The 20,034-nt window shown below is 38.1% G+C and overlaps 1 protein-coding gene across 1 annotated transcript in view; it reads right to left on the reverse strand.

The window, feature by feature from the left end:
- The window catches only part of LOC126215171 (uncharacterized), a 134,514-nt gene extending 119,625 nt beyond the window's left edge, over positions 1–14,889 (reverse strand). Inside the window, exons 1-2 of the mRNA XM_049941838.1 lie at positions 14,451–14,889; positions 14,104–14,186 (exon numbers count right to left, since the gene is read on the reverse strand). The gene's annotated coding sequence lies outside the window, so the exon portion shown is untranslated. The remainder of the gene's footprint in view (positions 1–14,103; positions 14,187–14,450) is intronic.
- Positions 14,890–20,034: the final 5,145 nt, after the last annotated feature.

A 20,034-nucleotide genomic window follows, 5' to 3' on the forward strand; every position in this document is an offset into this window, starting at 1 on the left:
TTTTGGGAGTAATTATCACATCCACAAGAAAACCTAATCAGGCAACGTGGAAGAATCTTTTTACCCATTCGCCAAGTGTACAAGTTAGGTGGGTCGACAACATATTCCTGTCATGTGACGCACATGCCGTCACCAGTGTCGTATAGAATATGTCAGACGTGTTTTCCTGTGGAGGAATCGGTTGACCTATGACCTTACGATCAAAAGTTTTCGGTTCCCATTTGAGAGGCACGTCCTTTCGTCCACTAATTGCACGGTTTTGCGGTGCGGCTGCAAAACACAGACACTAAACTTATTACAGTGAACAGAGACGTCAATGAACGTATGGATGGATCATAACTTTGCTAAAATAAAGAAAAATTTTTCGGTTGAGGGGAGACTTGAACCAAGGACCTCTGGTTCCGCAGCTGCTCACACTAACCACGGGACCACGGCGCTCCTCAGGTGAGGCAATCCTTGATGTTTCATATCTTGCGCATGGACTACTCAGTTTGTATATATTGCTTATTTTTTTCATAGTTCCTCACAACTTCTTCCTGTTTTCTCTATTGATCTGTGTTCAGTTTTTCAAGGCCTATCCACTGTGCCAACTTATAACTAAATCTGAGGGGGCTGCAATGGGGAGGTTCCCTTGTAAGAGTGACAGAACGCATCCTGAGGCATCAAATAATCATAAAACTTTTAATGGAGGGAAGAAAGAGAGAGTGTAGAGGGTAGTGGGGGGATGGCAAGTAGTACAGGGAGATTTAGATTTGAATACACTATGCAGCTTCAAATGGGTGTAGGTGGTAATAGTTATGATGCAGAGATAGAGAGACCTGCAGAGGATAGAACAGCATGAGAGCTGAGTCAAGGCAGTCTTCTGAACGTAACAAATACAAATTACCAAAACAAAACATCACGCAATGAAGTGTGGCATGTTATTCTGGGAGTGAGATGTCCCACTTCACTGCTCTCCACTGATCAACAAAAGATGTACGTGAGTTAAGATTGTTAGTACACTGGAAGTACCCCACTTTCAGGTGGTGTTTTATAGCCTGTGCAGATGGGAGTTGTACTGAGCTCGTGATGTCGGTGAGGGGGGGTCGTGAACGGGCACCTCTACCTGTTGGGTGGAATTGCCTGCTCTGTGGTGCCACGTGTGAAGGGCTTGGAGAGGATTTGATCTCAGTGACATAAAAGAAATGCTTGCCAACAAACAAATGATGAAATATTTTTGTACCAATTGTCGTCGTCTCGGTGGATTCTCTTACAGATGTAAATTCTCTTGTCTGATCAGAATACGTGCAGATGTAGTCAATCTGTCATCATGTACAATTGTGTATTAAAGGCAGTACACGAGTTCACACTATCTTGGTGTGTTATTCCATTGGGTACGTCAAACGACAGAAATCTCTTTCGGCACCTTTTGATGCAAAAGGGAAGAAGTCCACAAAGAAGAGCTGACCCACAATTAAAGTAGCAATGATTAGTAGGACTCTTACCCCCTGAGTGCTTGTACACACACAAAGAATAGCTGGTTACCAAGGTAAACATGTACGGGCCAAATCACAGTTTAATCTTAGTTTAATTAAAGAATGATAAAATAGACATACACTATATGAAATAAATCACTGTTTAACTAAACAACAGTGAAATAAATTTTCATTATAGCATACTGTTGACTCTGTTGCTGCATACAACTGTTAACCTACACTCATGACCCACTCAAAGTATTAAACAGAGGAGCACCATCAGCTCCCACCGCCTATCTGATTACTAATCATCTCATAAATAACTGTCTCATTGTGGGACTGTGCAGCTAGCTCAGAATCTGGGTCATTTTTGTGTATGGATTGTAACTTTTTTGTCACCTAGCTCACTGTTTATATCAAACTACTGCTGCTCACTTGGACATATGCCAACACAAGTTATCTCAAGTTATCCTATGGTAGCATAAGCAGTAATGTACAAATAGGTACAGTGTTGCAATTATAAAACCACAACAAAACAATGTTTTTAGTGACTGAGGCAGTTTATACATAAGCTTCCTGCTGGAGGGCTAAACACAAGAAATATGTCAAGCAACAAATATATTACGAATACTTTGGAGAATTATACTACAAAAATTCTACAGATCGACCTATGTATCACCAGGGAGAAACATTACAACAAACAGCTGAGGTGGCCACTCCTAACGGACAAAGCCATCGGTGCAAAAGGCGAGACTGCATCAGCTGCCCCTTCAGCACAGAGGGACAGAACTGCCCAGCACTCAGGAAAAATATCTGTATCTGTGCACGTGCAATGTTATTCCGTGTGAGCTCTACATATACCTACATTATCTTCCACATTCCCCATACGGCTTATTCATTTTTTCAGGTGGTCGTAAGAGGGCTCAATTCATTTCTCCGTCACAGCGCGACAGATTCTCACAAAGTACTTACCGTAAAGAAGACGCGTCAATTTGCAGACAGGCACCATTACAAGACACTTACATTAAGCTTTTGGCCAGAGCCTTCATCAGTAAAAGAGACAGACACATCGTTCACACACAAAAGCAAGGCCACCTCACACACACACACACACACACACACACACACACACACACACACACACACACACACACACACACAAACCCCACCAATTCAGCATCTCGGGCCCGAGTTGTGTCTGCGTGAGGTGTGCTTGCTTGCATGTGTGAATGGTGTGTGTATGTATGTATCTTTATGCAAGTGTGTGAATTGTGCCTGCCATCAACTTGACATGCCTTCTTTACAGTAAGTATCAACCTGTCTTTTCCTACATTGTTGATATTCCTGCCTGAAGTTTCCACTGTTTGATTCTCACAAAGGCTTCACCAGCATATAATAGGGAGGCACACCCTTCTTTCTGCTATTTCACCCCTTTTGCTGCACTTGTGAAGCTACAGTGCATTTTCGCTATCTTCGTTAATGTAGCCGTTATGAACAAATGTCTTCTTCAGGTAGTGCAGTTCTGCTGGTAGGTTACCACCATCACAAATCTTTCGCAGTCTGGGTACCGGCATTCTCACTACTGAATATCACTGTTCAACACAGCAGTTAGTCACTGGAACTGATTTAATTACTAATGTGAGAAGACTTCATTACACAGATATGCCTGAAAAACTGCATACGTACACTAGCAATAATATTTGTGACTGAGGTAGATTCTGTAAGTATGAGGGACATTCAGTCAGTAATGCAACACACTTTTTTCTGAAAGAATGTTGGTTTTATTCAGGATTCCGACACAGGATACTATTCCCCAATCTTTTCGACACAAAATTGTATTTTTTAATGTAACAGCCTTACACCACCGTACTGGGGGGGCCCGTATGCCTGCACGGAACACACTAATAGCAGATGTCGCAGATGACATATTGCTGTATCGACACCCTCCCCATCGTCCACATACTGTTCCCGTGGAGTGCATCCTTCACTGGGGTGAAAAGATGGAAACAAGAAGTTGTGATATCTGGACTGTAGGGTGGGTGAGGAAGAACAGTCCAATGAAGTTTTGTGAGTTGCTCTCGAGCGCACAGACCTGTGTGAGGCCTCGCATTGTCACGGAGCTGGAGCTGGAGCAGTTAGTTTGGATTTTTGTGGCTGAAGTCATTTCTCCAATTTCCTGAAGGTAGCACAATAAACTTCAGAGTTTACTGTTGCGCCACAAGGGAGGAAATGTAACAGAGTCCCAGAACATCATTGCCACGACTTTGGCTCAGGTCGCAACTGCGAACGTTTTCTTCGGAAGACAGGTGGTGTGATGCCGCTCCACGGATTGCTGTTTTGTTTCCAGTTCAAACTGATGAACACGTTTCATTGTCTGTGACAGTGTTCCACAAAACAGTCACAAACAGCCTCAAAAAGGTCAAGTAATTCTACACGGACGATCCTCCGTTGCTCTTTAGGGTCTTCTGTCGGGTGGCGAGGAACCCGTCAGGTATCCCAACTGACGGACGAATGTTTCAGCATTACCGACACAGCTGTCCTGGTGTGCAGCAAGGCGTTTGTTTGTGAGTCTGTCCACACATTCCAACATTGCAGTAGTCACAGCTGTGTGGGACCGGGCAGCACGTGAGAGAACGGACAGGTTTGTGTGACCTCGTTGCAATGATGACAGACGCCTCGCCCAACAACTCACTGTGCTTTTGTTTACTGCCAGATCTCCGTAGACATGCATACCTCCATTACAGATGCAATTTTGGAGGCTGTATATAACACCACCACCTATCGGGAAACTTTAGGGGTAGAAGTGCGAGTAGTCAACGGTGTCCCACAACAAATGCTGCATTTCAACTGAAATTGACCTAGAAAAAAAAATGTGTTGCATTACTTATTGAAAGCCCCTCATAGATACGAATGGACCACCACTTCCCAACAATATCTTCAAATAAGATAGGCTGTAGAGCCTTCGGAGTGGCACACTAAAAAGGAAAACTGTGAAGATTATCTTTCATCAAAACAGTAGTGTCACTTCACAACTAAAGAGAAAAGTAGGAACTCGTCGAAGCCCACTATTCTCGAATTGCTGCCTGTTCACGATCTCCTCAGAATTATAGCCTGCTGATTGTCACTTTATTTGATGCTGATAAGTTTTGCACTCTACATTTTCATCTAGTAAAAACCTGACGATTGCCTCAGTATGTAGAAAATTAACTTATATGAACCGGTACATTGATGCTTCCTGCCATCACCACTGCATCTAAAAGCACACTGTTCGAAGGATCTCTGATGCAAAAAACTTGCCGTAAGAAGTAAACCACTTACAAAATATATATCACAGGCAATTTCAGGAACAGAACACAGCTGGGGAGGGAAGTAAAAAGCTTGCATTTTGCCGTTATGTGGATCAGTGACAGGAAAGATTAGCTGGCTCCTGAAGAGACATAGTATTAAGTCAATATTCAGGCATCTGGTTAAAATAAGTCAATTGTTGAAGCACATGAAACATAATGTAGGCCTCAGAAATGCCAGCATTTACAAAATACCACATAACGTATTTTATGGCATAAAAGACGCAACAGACTATAAGACACACCATAATGTTTAAGAATTTTTTTATAAACATATATAACATTTTTATTATTAGGCTGCAAAGCCAGACTAAAAAAATTCTTAGTTTATAAAACCTAACTTACCTATAAAACCCCTGAAATTGTTTTTTTTCTGTTGGCAGAGGGCCAAAATGTCGCTCTGCTGCTGTGTTTCTGTGTTGTTCTGCATATGCTACTTCTTTCATGAATACCTTTTATTGTTTTCCATCACGAAATTAGCTCCTGACAAGAACATTGTACTGTTACCAATAACACAAATTACTTTCAGTTCTAGTTCACTGGCATCATAGACTGCAATGACACATCATTGACTAGACAGTGTTCTAGGTTTGTGATCGCAGGGTGCGAGGGAAACATTGTTAACAAGTTCGTGAATCCCCACAACTCATGTTTATGGCATCGGTGCGCTACTGCTGCCAGATGAATCCAGTGTTGCCAGATGGAGATAGGTTCCCACATTACTGAATACATGGCCATTTTTAAGACTGGCAGGAATTTTAAATCGAACACTCGAAATTTTTATAATAATTTCAAGCATAAGATACACCTGAACTGTCATTCTCAAGTTTGTAAATAAGCAAGGCATGGTTTACAGATTCCTGACAACTTATTGCTTTTTTCTAATGATGTACTTAGCTTCTCAACAAAACTGCATACAATGTCTATCATGTTTTTTCCTTGTCGAAAATCAAACTGTTTTTTTAGAATAATGAAATATTTTGGATTCGGGTAACAGCAACTTTTTCAAATATTTTAGATATGACTGGAAGTACTGAGATAGGATGTCAATTTCCCATGCCCTCTCTTGATCCCTTTTTGAAAAGTGGTTTAACTTTGCCACATTTCAGTACCTTTGTCACTTGAGCTAGTGGGTTTGATATTATGCTGTGTACTACTTTAATAACTGTAGCTGGTATTCCATCTCCACTTGTCAAGATTTAGGGGGCCTAGTTTATGTAATGCTAAGACTGCATCTTCTACATCCTCACAGAAACTTTTAAAAATTTTCTAAGATGTTCAGAGTTTTCATCGAGGCAAAAGGGATTTACTCTGCTGTGATAATCTGTTACACTGATATCAGGCCTTGCTACATATATAAATAATTCACTGAAGGACTCTGGCATTTGAAATGGACTTACAACAACATGTCCTTCAATGTCAGTTTTTGAAATTTATTGACTATGAACTTGAACATCAAGCAAGGAGAGTTGCCCATATGGGGGGGGAGGGGGGGGGGGAACGTTTTGAAACCATCTATTTGGTAATGGAGGTTAAGAAGATCCTAGTTGTTACACTCTGCAGCCATTCATCATGGTGGGCTCTCATTTGCTAGTAATTGACAAAAAAATTTTCAGAATTTTGAGTGATTCTCTACAGCTTTAAACATAAATATTACAAGGACTGGTTGTGTAACCAAATGGGTATATAACAAACCTCATATGCAAGAGGTTCTGGGTTCAAACCCTGTCAGGTGTTGCAGTATTTTTTACTTTTAAATCATTGTCGAAATGACTGATCATTATTTTTATTCAATTAATTGATTTAAGTGTATTTTTTATTTATATTCCTTTGCCACATCATTTTAAGCACTATATTAACTTTTTCAACTGTCTCAATTTTTTTCTTCCCATAATTCTTTTTCCATATGGAATCTTCGTGCATGTGATTTTAATTATTTCCCTGCCTTAACATCAATTTAATTTCTTCTATTTCGTCATCCTATATTTTTAACCATGTTATTGTATTCATTATCCATTATTTCTTTTACCTTTTTTGCTTTAATTTTGTTTCATTTAAATGCCTTCTTTCATTTAAATCTTCATCTATGTCATTTTGTCCACAGTGCACTAAGAAGTTATGTTTTAGATGTTTGCATGACAATTACCACCCAAGAAAATGTACGCCTTGCAATGAAAACTACATTTTGTGGTACCACTGCAAATATAAACAAATTATTCCAGGTTTTGTTTTTTAACTGGTAGAGTAGCACTTTAAAATGTTTAAATATTCTGACAGATAATTATAGAATTAAATTCACATGCAAGTGGAACAAGAACTATGAGAAGAAAAAAAGAGTAGTTGAGTAAGTTAACACAGGGATTAAAATGACATGACAAAGGAAAATAAATAAAAAAATTACACTTAACCCACATAACTGAATAAAAATAATGATCGAAGTTATTTCAATAAAAATTAAAAATAAAAAACTTCACAGTTTGACAAAATACAAACACATGACCTCCGCAGTGGAGCTATGGATGATGGAAAATGCAGTTCCAAGTGGAGAAATCAGAACATTTTTGACATATGTTTCTGTTTGAGTTCAATAGATGGGTGACAGTAGCAGAAGCAGCCAAAAACACTTGCCACATGTATGGGAATAAAGCCACTGGACAGAGCAAGACAAGACCATTGTTTTCTCGTTTTAAGGAGGATCTTTTGGACTCTCCACATTCAGGAAGACTTTTGTGCTTTGATGAAAATAGTTTAAATGCATTAATCAAAAATGATACACACCAGTGCACTTGAGAACTGGAAAATGTGATGATTCCACTACCATGCGACATTTGCTTGTAATAAGGAATGTCATAAACAGTGTTCAGGGGTACCACAAGCTCTATGCCAAAGTCTGTCACAGTTCTTTGAATACTACCTAGTATTATCCAACAAACTGTGACTGATGCCTGAACAACAGGAAATTAAAACATGCATTGAGATTAGAAAATAGTGCATTCATAATGGCTAGGCACTAGCCGAAATCTGGATTTGAGTAATAAAACCTGGAGAAAAAATAAAAGGATGACCAATTGCTGCGCTCTATAATTTATCTTACATATAGTAGAAAGGATAGGAGAAAAGTCACGGCAATATGTTGAAAAAGCAACTGTCATAAATTTCTGTCATATGAATGTATCATCAAATGTCTCCTCCTCAAATTAAGACAATTCTATATTTTCTCAATAGTACAAGCTAATGGTGTTTCCAAAGATTGCTAAAGATTTGTTTCTATATAATAAGCCCTGTCTTACCAAAATATGTGATGTGTCACCAACTCAAGGTATATTTCCAGAGAGACTGAAAAATGCCATTGCTAAATAACTACTGACCTATTTCACTACCGACATCATTTTCCAAAATTTTTGAGAAGGTGATGTACGCTAGAGTAGTATCTCATCTGAGAAACAATATCCTCAACAAATCATAGTTTGAATTTCACAAGAGTTGCTCCACTGGGAATGTCATTTAAATGTTCACTCACTATATTTTATAAGCTTTAAATAACAAAATAGAGGCAGCTGTTATTTTCTGTGATCTATCTAAGGAATATTACTGCATGAATATTTTCCTAAATGAACTGAAGCTTTATGTGATTGATGGTATGCCCAGCAATAGATAATGTCATACCTAACCACAAAAATGCAAAATATTTTACTTAGCAACTCATCCAACATAGTCCAGGGATATTATTCTGACTGGGGAGAAATCACATATGGCATTCCCAAGGCCCAATCTTATGTTCACTATTGTACCTCGTATACGTAAAGGATCTTCCATCTAATATGCTACAAGCAGAATTGGTTCTTTTGATAATGACACTAGTATTGTAATCAATCCAAGCATACAAACATCATAAGCAGAAGTGGTAAACAATGCTCTTAAAAGTATCGTTGAATGGTTTTCTGTGAATGGTCTCACTCTTAATTTCAAAAAGACACAACATATTCAATTCTGCACATCTAGGGGTACTACACAAATGACAAATGTAACACTAGGTGTGGAAATAAGAAACAGGGTAGAAACTTCGAAAATCTTAGGTCTCCATATTGATGAGAATTTAAACTAGAAAAAGCACATTTTGGAGCTTGTAAAATAATTTAGTTCAACCACATTTGCACTTAGAATCAATGCAAATCTTGGGGAGAGAGAACAGCAAGATGACATATTTTCATTCAATAATGTCATACAGAATAACGTTTTGTGGTAACTCACCTTTAATAAAGAAAGTATTCATTGCCCAAAAATAGCTGTATGAATAATATGTGGTACTCGCCCATGATCATCTTTTAAATATCTGTTTAAGGAGTTGGGTTCTCTTACTACTGCTTCACAGTATATTTATTCACTCATAAAGTTTGCTGTTAATAATCCACTGTAGTTCAAAACGAACAATGCAGTACACCATTACAATACCAGAAGGAAAAATGACATTCATTACTTCACCTTAAGGTGGTTTCTAGCACAAAAATGCATGCACAATGCCACAACTAAAACTTTTGATAACTTACTCAGTGATATAAAATATGAAAACAAGTTGAAAAAGTTTATCTTTGACGACTACTTTTATTCCACAGGAGAAATTCTATTACTGTAAATGGTGTTGGGTAGCAATTACTAACTCTCATCTGCATATTTAATAAAAATAATAATAATAATCATAAAACTTATAAATTATCAGCGTGTAGCCATATTTACAAATTAGCTTAATTTGCAGTATGAATGAAACTGACTTGTTCCACATCATTACAATTTACTGTGCAACTGGCTCATGGAACATGCAACTAACGAGGCTTGTAAAATTCTGTTAGCAACAAGGTGAGTAACAATGTTCCTTGTACAGGTACATGAGAAGTAATAATGTACTATATACCAATGTATTTGAGTAAATATTAAGAATGTAATGCGTGGTTTCAGTTGTCTGAGACCGCAGTCGTGTGTGTGAGTTGCATTTGCGTGAGTGGGTGTGTGTGCGTATGTGTGTCTGTTGTTGACGAAGGCCATTTGTTGAAAGCTTTAATTGTGAAAGTCTTTTTTTTGTACCTATCTGTGACTCAGCATCTCCACTATATGGTGAGAAGCAAATTTCCTTCTCATAATATTGTTAAGCATATAATAGGGAGACAAACAGCAGTTAGTTAACTGAATTGGGAAGGCAGCAGTATTTCATAGTTCCCACCAAGATGGAGTAAAAGAAGCTCCAAGGATGTGCCATGTCTGAGTGCATATTTTAACAAAATACAAGCAAACCATGCAAAATTTGTTTGTGTACTGCACAACAATAAACTATCACTATACTTCTTAACACTTTTTGTATTTATGTCAGGTACATTTAGTCGAGTAAATCAGAATGGAAGCTGCTACTTTGTAGGCGAAAAAGAAGGGAAAAAAAATCACTGCAGCCTTCTCAGTTTCACTGTGTTTAGTTTATGTTTGTCTCCTACCAGTAGCTTACTATTTGCTTGATTACTTTTTTTCTAAAAAATAAATAAATAAATAAATAAATAGTGGCCTCGATACTAAGTTTTGTTTACAGTACATGAATACTTATCTTGCAGTTGTATAACAATCACTGCTATTTGCCCTGTAACTAACAGTATTTTTCAATCCTTGAACCTACACAGAAGTTAGGAGAAATATGAAGAGCATATCAGACAAAAATAAAAGAGGGGATTAAGAACAATACAGACACATCAAATGGACATATACAAATAATATGGAAACAATGTGGGACATGGTTTGATGAAGAATGTATGAGAAGAATTGAGGAGCATGGCAACGCAGGAATGAAATTATTTCAGAGAAGAACTGGAGCAAATCCGAATGAATATGATGAAAAGTGTCATGTAGCTAAGAGGGTTTGCAGAAATAAGAAAAGAGCACTAGAAAAGAAAAAAAAATGGAAGGAAAAAGGAGATAAATTACACTGCCAAAATTACCAAGGAATATTCCTGCTAAATACTACATATACAGTGATCTCCAAGAGCCTACCTAGGAGGCTTACTCCCTATGTGGAAGAGAGACCTGGAGACTATCAGACTGGCTTTAGAAAAAATAGGACAACTACTGACCAAATATTCACATTATGCATACTACTTGAAAAATGTTATGAACATCAAATAAACATACACAAGCTTTATATCAATTTTAAACAAGCCTGTGACAGCATCGCAAGAGGGGCGTTGCGGAATATGATGGAAGAGGCTGGAATACCTAGGAAGCCTGTTAAACTTACTATGATGACCCTCAGTGAAACCAACTGTAAAGTAAAAATACAGGGTGAAATCTCCAGGGAAGTGGAAGTGAAGAGGGGGCTGAGACAGAGTGACAATACCTCCTCACTGCTATTCAAGCTCTGCCTAGAAAAAGTCATAAATCAGATAGAGATAAATAAAGGAGGAAACATAATCGTTTATTGCAGTACCTAGCCTGCGCAGATGATGTGGCATTAATTGCACGAAACACTGCTGTGCTGGCTGATACCTATCAACAACCGGAGAGAGGTACAAGGGAACTTGGCCTGGTAGTCAAATATCGAAAAGACCAAATATATGGCAATGACCAACCAGCAAAACCTACCAAATCTCAAGATAGACGACAAGGAGTTTGAAAGGGTGAGAGACTTCAAGTATCTCACATCGACTATCCCAGAGACAAATAAAATTGGCGGCAAGGTGAAAGCTAGACTAGCGCCAGGCAAAAGATGCTACTTTGCAACACTATCCATGCTTAGGAGCTCACTTCTATCACGAAAATCTAAAATCCTCATTTACAAAACAATTATAAGTCCAGTTATGTATGGTGCCAAGACATGGACCATAACTGCAAATGAGGAAAGGATCCTTAGCATTTGGGAGACATGTTTTGCGTAAAATATAAGGCCCTATATACAATCAAGGTAGTTGATGCATCCGTGCAAATGCAGAATTAGAACAACTTTTTGAAGAACCTGACATTGTCAATACTATTAAAATAAGAAGACTGTGTTGGGCAGGACACGTGGTCGGAATGAAGGAAGGTAGAACAGATAAGAAGATTTTTGATGGTACAATTGAAGGCAAACGACGGGAGGGATGTCCCAGAAAGAGGTAGGAGGACAGAATTGAAGAAGACATGAAAAAGCTGGGTGTCAGAGGATGGAGACGGAAAGCCATGGACCAGATAGAACGGCAAGATATTGTGATGCAGGCCAAGGCCCTTCAAGGGCTGTAGAGCCAAGGAGTAATAGTTGAATCTAAAACTATGCACAAAATTTATAGAATAAGTGGTTCACAAGATAGACTTAATTTCTCTAAATACATTAAACCCAATTTGTTGCTTTACGTTAGCTGGGAGATTGTCGAATACCTTACCATCAGAGCACTTTTTTGTAATAAAAGTACACCAGAGTTAAACTGAAATTGATTTTTAATATCAGCATAAAAAAGCGGGTCAAGAGTAATATTTGATTCAAGTTGTTGGGTTTGATAACTGACATAATATTAATGGCTACTGTGAAGCCACCTTTGGTGCACATATTCACAGTTCTGCTGTTAGATGGTGAAGCCAATGGATGCGAAAACAAAAAAGCCTGGATGTGGTGACAGACTAAGCCCAAAGTCTAGGTTAGGTTGGAAGGTGGCAGTTTGGTTGAGAGATGGTGAAGTCAACAAATGTGAAACTAAAAAATCTATTACAAATATATGGGATTAACCATATTAGTTTTCTATCACCACATTATCCATGTTTTATATTAACTGCTGATTTAAGTTTTAATTTATTTTACATACAGCAACCCTCTCTGTCTTCACATTTTGCCATTCGGTGCACTAGCCCACTTTCTCCAGTGCCACCTCTCTGGGTTTTCGGATACTGTAGTAAGTGCAGCTTTCCTCGTGGCAGCTTGCATAGGGTTCTAGCTAGTTCAGGTGTTCCTTAAGGCCGAGCCTGCATCACCTCAAACTGATATTATGTTTTTATTAGTGCTTATAGACAATTTTCCACACCTTGAAGTCACCAGGCCAAGTTCCCTTGTAGCTCTCTCCCGTTGTTGATAGGTATCAGCCAGCACAGCAGTGTTTTGTGTGATTAATGCCACATCATCTGCATAGGCTAGGTACAGCAATAAACGATTAAAAATGGCTCCTCCTCTATTTCTCTCTATCTGATTTATGACTTTACTCGCTCCCCACCAAATACCCTTTTTATTTTGTTTCAGGGGCACTTCCTTTTATCTATTTCATAAACACTTCTAGCGGATTTTATCAGTGGCGTGGACGACGGGGAGATGCTTCAAGAAAAGCACTGAAGAATGTTGTAGACATAGTTATGCAAGTACTTAATGTGCATGTCTATTCTACTCCATGTAACAGTAATCACTGAGCCTGTGTATAAAGAAATATTATAAAATACTTTCTTTCTAATGCCTGTTTGGATCACATAAGATGCACCTAAACTGGCATGAAACCATGCATGGTATCAGTAAACTTTCTACAGGCAGAGCATTGTTTGTAGCCCTCATACGAAAATGTGGACATTCAGCTCTAATTGCCTGCAGTTCAAGATAAGGAAAACTTGTTGCAGTGACAACACTTAGCTGTAGATTAGACCATTTAAAAATAATCGTCACTGATATCACGTTACAGTCATCGTGTTGTTTACTGTGTTTGGCACACATTTCCTATGTTACTGGTCAAAGTTGACAACTCATACTGAATATTCCTCTTAATAAAAAAGAAAAAAAAAAGCATTCAGGATTAAAGGAGTGACGGTGTGAGCATAAGAATTCCATGCTCTTTAAGAAGGCTTCTGTAAGATGTAAAATTATCTACTTCACACAATATTCCAACTGATCACTTCTGCTGAATAAACACTTAACTTGCACTCCCCTTATGATGATTCCACAAGCAAATGGGGAGTGAAAATATGCAAACTAAAAACTTTTCTACAGGTCAACACAATAAGAGATGCTTCTAAGGACTAATCGTGCTAAACTGAGCTTCTTGAGCTAATTTGCCTAGGATGGCCTATAATCTATTGTTTTAAGTCTAATGATAAATTCAACTGTTGATTCCATCAATTATATACCAACACTAAATGAGTCATCTGAAACAGCATGTGTGGCAATATCATAAGCATATTACTATAATCAGTACTGACCTAGTCGGACCGCCGTTTACAAAAACCGCCTTTTCGCGTTGTTAGTAGTTTATGTGCGATATATGTATATCATATGCATCAAAATAATTGTCAGATTTGTCTATTATGAAATACAAATTTCTTGGATATACCTTCAAGTTTTATGGATTAAATAATATTACACTGGTTGGTACAATGACGCACGTTTGTGGTTGTGAGAGTTTGTTTTCATCATCTGAAATGATAAAAATTGAGAGAATTAGTAATCGTGGTCGTAGTAGCTAAATGTAGAAATGATATATAATTGTTACACATATTTATACAACTGAAACACAGTTAATAATATGCAACTTTCCTATCGTGATACCTGTATCACATAGCAAAAGTTTTAAGTCCAACAAGATCTTTTTCCCGCAGCCTCTAATAGCATGTTGACGATTTCAACGAATTTAACAATTTAGTGCCATTAGATTATAATCAAATAGCTGTATTTACGAACCTTCTTTAATCACTTTATCACCTCTACATCACCGGGAACGGGAAGTTTTTTCATAATACTGCGTATCCCTCAAACTCTTAATTCTTGTTTGGTACGGGATTTTTCATAATTTTTTTTAGTTGCTGTGGTACAGTTTTCTCGTTAGTATTTAGTTAAACATTAGTATATAATCATGTAAAAGCAGGATGCAGAAAACGCAGCTGGGGATGGCAGCAAGCCTGTATTTATTTCAGAAACATTTTGTATTTAATAAACGGTTAACACAATTGCGAGCACCACACCGGGCGGAGTAAAAAAAGAAAACACGGCAACCTGTCACAACGGAATGAACGACTATTACACACTTTAAATTACTACCAACACACACCTCTCACTGTCACTATTCGAAAATTTATTTTCGTTACTTGTATATCACGGCTATGTTCTGTTCCCACAACCCTACACTCATAACAACTACGTTACACAACCCCTCCTCCACCCTCCCTGACAGGTAGCCATATTATTCTTCATGGGGGGTGAAGAAACGTCATTGTATTCCGCATCCAAAGATGACAGGTGAAGAAGAAGCGGTTCCTTACCATGATTTCATTTATTCGTCCATAGACCATTTGGTGTAATAATATCGGATATGTCAGAAACGAACAGAAATAATATTTATATATAAAACATTTACAAAATACGGTCTGGTAAGGTGAGGAGAGGGCAGGAATTCTACAATAGCCTATAGCCTTACGTTTTGATTGGTTGGAAGGCGTGACCTCAGCAGCACTGTGGGGCTATGGTGTCATTCCTTTCCACCCAATCAGTGAAGAACGCGTTCCTATCCATTGAGCGCGTCCTTTGAATGGCCAACTTGCTTTTTAGATTTTGGTGGTGTATCAGATAACAGCGAAATACAAGACATTTGCGGACAATAAGAATCCCATAAGACAGGGAAAGGCTTCGAAACTGAGAAGGAAATTGTTTGGAGCCCGCGGCTTCGATAGGCAAACATTCTTGGAAATTACCAGGAAATGTATGAGATATTTATAAAGAAAAGTAATATTCACACCGGCATACCATATTACTTTGCGCTTCAGGTCAGCTCCTTCACTTAAACCTGTATTCATATCATTAACATAAATATTGCTTGTTCATTATCTTGTCATACCCGTGAAATTCTTATTTTAGGAAAAAACTTGAACCTGTAGCAATTGTTGCGGTTCTCCTGTTTAATTTCTCCTGTTTACATCCAATCGCAGTTCAAACACTATATAACATACCACGGTAGAAAATTTTCTGCAAGAAGAACTAAGAACAATTGATATTCTTGTAAAAAATGTTTTTGTGTATACAAAATTTCCAGAGCCAAATTCAGCCTTTTTATCATCACATTGTTGTTATTAATTCCGTGTTTAATGTAAATAATTTGAAGGATACACTGATAATGATTAAGCTGTGCGTCAACATTCGTGAAACATTGTGATTCTTGCACCTCATTTCAATAAAAGATTTTGCTAAAGTAAAAATAAAATTAATATTCTTCTGTAACTGAAAGGTTACTGCCCTTGCCTTCAGTGTGGAAGGACATTGTACCTCATCAGTAAGGTCTGGAATGATATCCACTCAGCCATATGAGGAGGAGATGAATAAAAAAATCAATGGCAGCATTAAAATTCATCTACTCGCAATAGTGGCTGGAGAGATTTCTGACATGCTGATCACATTGTTGCTCACAGTGCCTTGTAGGCAGCAAGCTGGAACAGAGCTAAAGCCTAGTCCCTGAGTGGTGTTTTAAATGAAAGCATTTAATTCAAGTAATTCTCAAACATTGCAATTGCATAAAGTATCTAACTTATTCCAAGAGAATTATTCCAGTGGTTGCCGAGGAAAGGCAACTGCTGCTTGTATGTCTAATGTTGTAAAGATCTATGGTTAGTGAACCAACTTCGCTGATGAACGAAAATATTATGGCAACTGCCCACTGTGTGAATGAATGCTACACAGTGGCATTGAGTGCACATGATGAGGTAAAAAAAGTCTATATACAAAGCAGAGATGAATGGGGAATCATTCTGGTGATTCTCTCTTCATGTAGTTATAAAACACAAATCCTTTCCAGACACATTTCATGTATTTAACTATATTTGTGGATTCACTTTTAATAAAAGGATGAAATAATTTTCTGCAAATTCATTGTTTCACTGACAGTACAGAGTTCGGTTAATGGAAGAATAGTATAACAGAGTCCAAAACAGTTTATTATTCCTCCCTTCAGAACAATCAAGGTGTCACTCACTTGTATCAGTGTCGTATCAATATGAAGGACAGTTCATTGCAGAACACAAAGTTCAGATATTTCTCAGCTTTTTTTTCAGCTGTGTATTATATGCTGATTCTTGAAACACATGAAGAATCATAACATAGTGTTGAATATGTCACAGTAACACTGAAGGTTAGATTGCTAATATCCAGAAACTTTGTTTCATATCGACTCCACCATTCATAGCCTCAAATGAACTGTTCTAATTGCCAATTTGATTTAAATCCTTATGCAAAATCATACTATGAAACCAAATACCACAAATATTAAACCTTTAGGGAGTAGGATGAGCCCACACTACTTTCAGAAACAGAAGATGTAAAAATTCCCATCTTCAGCAGGTGAGTAATTATTTTTACAATCTGTCTTCACAATAATACACGGTTGCATATAGCAGTTATTGTCATTCATTGGATGAGAGTTGTCTGCCATATGCAAGTTTATGCTGTCTCCAGCTCGTTTTGTTAAATGTGAAACTTCAGAAGAATAATTGTATTAAAGAGAGCAGAGACTGTGTACTCAAGGGTTTTTATTTGAGATGACACCCCAGCATAATTATTTGAATGCATGGAATGCTTTGATGGCAACTACTAGGCCACATTTTCTATGTGTATAGCACACTGACTATAGCTGAAAGAATTGTTTTCTGCACTGCTGAGATAGCTTGATACACAAAGGAACACTACAATTTGGTGGCTATTTTAAAGGAAGAAGGAGATTAACGTTTAACATCCTGTCGACAATGAAGTCATTAGAGATGGAGCAGAAGCTCAGATTAGGGAAGGGTGGGATAGTAAATTGGCTGTGCCCTTTCAAAGGAACCATCCCGGCATTTGCCTGAAATGATTTAGCGAAATCATGGAAAACCTAAATCAGGATGGCTGGACACGGGTTTGAACTGCCATCCTATTTGAAAAACACTTACACTAGTTTACCTGAAGTCTAGGCATATTGCCACAAAAAATAGACTGGCATTTATAAACCACATACATGGTCCTGAGATGCACTTGCTTTCAAAGAAAGAAACGTAGAGAAGTAGACTTGGATACTATTACTTCCCTTTTGCAACTTGTTAAGAACATTTTTTTCAGATAAGAGTGAAATTACCCAAGAGTTGCCTGACTATAAGAATGAAACCATAAATTCATCACACAGGAAAGAACAAGACCTAGAAAAAGCTAACACTTTTGTGCAGAACATTGGTCTCAAATTGGAACTTGTAATTGTGAGAAATATAATAAATATTTTGTTAAATTTTCTGAAGCAATGTGTATTTTGCCCATAAAGTGCAGAGGACATACTCTCCTGACAAATGTCACTTGTGCTGTAATCATGTGTTCATGATTATAGTACGAGCAAGCATGATGCCACAGAGTGCAAGCACAACTGCTTCCTTGACTCTAGTTTTATACAAAAACTGTAACATTTTGTGTCTGAGGAAAAACCTGATGAAATTACAAACCTATAAACTTAGAAACCATTAATATCACAGAGAAAGCCTGGAGGACAACATTGACTCCTCCTATATTGTGGAAGGCTGCTCTAGATATTTTGAATTTTTTAGTACTAATATTTATCTATCAATATTGGCTAGTCAGTGTTCTATAAAGAATGAGGAACATGGAGGTGCACATATTTTTTATGAATGGGGCTTCTAATGTAAAAGATGTGAATCAGAAGTGTTGCAAAATTGTTTTGAGGCAGCTGATGTCCAATTGCAAAGCAACAGCAAGATATAATAATTATGACAGTATACAGATGATCTAGTGCAGATGGATAAACATGTATTAGAGACACTGTTGAACATTACGGTTATTTAAAAAGCAATGTAAGATGCACTTTCAGCATTTCTAACCTCGGAAAAGGCAGGAAGATTAAAAGTCTGATTAAAATTACTTGGTAGTGTACATTTGCTACATCCCGCTATCGTATTGCTACAAAGGCTGTCAGCTGCCTAGTGTTTTATTTATTTACTCACTATAGCCTTTTCCCTGCAGCTTTCCTCGCATACATGTTCAACACATATGTATTGAACACACCTCCTCCTTCCCCTCCCTGTGTCCAAGTCTTCCTCCCTCTGTCTGTGCACATCATCCTCTCACCTCGATCTGTCTGTCTCTTCCTCCCCACTCTCTCTGTCTCTTCATCTCCTCCTCGCCCTCTCTTTGTCCATTTCCTCCACACCCTCTCACTGACCATATCTTCCTCTCCCCTCCCTTAGCCCATACCCTCCTCCCCCTTGCTCTTTCCATCTCCCACTCCCACTCTTCCTTTTCCACCTGCCTCATGCACCTCCCCCTCCTACCCTCTCTCTATCTCCTCCTCCTTCTCGCTCTGCCCACACCTTCTTCATCCATCTCAACCTGTCCCCAGCTGTGCTCATCAACACGTGTAGCCCCTGCAATACATTTCAATAAACCAGGCTGATGCTACTCCCACAGAATGCCTGTTATACATGGCAGTCTACATCAGGGGCTTGAAAATCATTTATTTGTCACTGATGTACAGGCTGCAATGCAAAGCAGGTTTATAAAGCAGGCCAATACTATTCCAACAAAACATGCCTGTCAGGGCTTGGAAACCCATTTCTATCCCCTGACATGTAGGCCACCCTCGAAGCAGGTTGATTTGGCATGTCTGTCCTATAGGGTAGTCTATACACCAGGAGCTGGAAGAAACATGCGGCGGCCAGTATCTCCACTCCTACTGGAGTGAGGACATAATAAACCTCATAGTGCTGATATTAATGAGGCCACATTTGGCTGAAATCAATCCAGCAATTTGGGAGGAGATACCAGGAATACACACATGCACTGTGCTTTATACGTGTAAACAGATTTATTGGTTCTGTGAACCTAATATTGTACAGAGTAAAAATGAAACTGAAACAGTCCTTAATAATTAAGCACGCTTCTTGGAATTTTTTACCTACATCATTTTAGCAAAAAATAATATTACACAACATTTTAGTACTCGATACACTTTGCAAATACAACCTTAACTGGTACTACAGCTTTGTTTTTCTAGATACTTCCTTACTGTATAAAGTAGTCTTTTACCAAGCAATCCTTCATGGTTGATTTGAAATTGTTTCTGTCCATTATTATTATTATTATTATTATTATTGTGGATTGGGTAATGCTTTATACAGTTTGATGCCAGGACAGAATATGCCGTTCTGTAATAGTGCTTTATTTCTTGTTGTTCATGTACATCATTTATTTGTCTTGCATTGTGGCTGTGTTCAGATTTACTAAGGGTGATGCATGGGGTTTGATTGTT

This window comes from Schistocerca nitens, chromosome 12 (genome assembly GCF_023898315.1).
Source record: "Schistocerca nitens isolate TAMUIC-IGC-003100 chromosome 12, iqSchNite1.1, whole genome shotgun sequence".
Lineage (NCBI taxonomy): Eukaryota > Metazoa > Arthropoda > Insecta > Orthoptera > Acrididae > Schistocerca > Schistocerca nitens.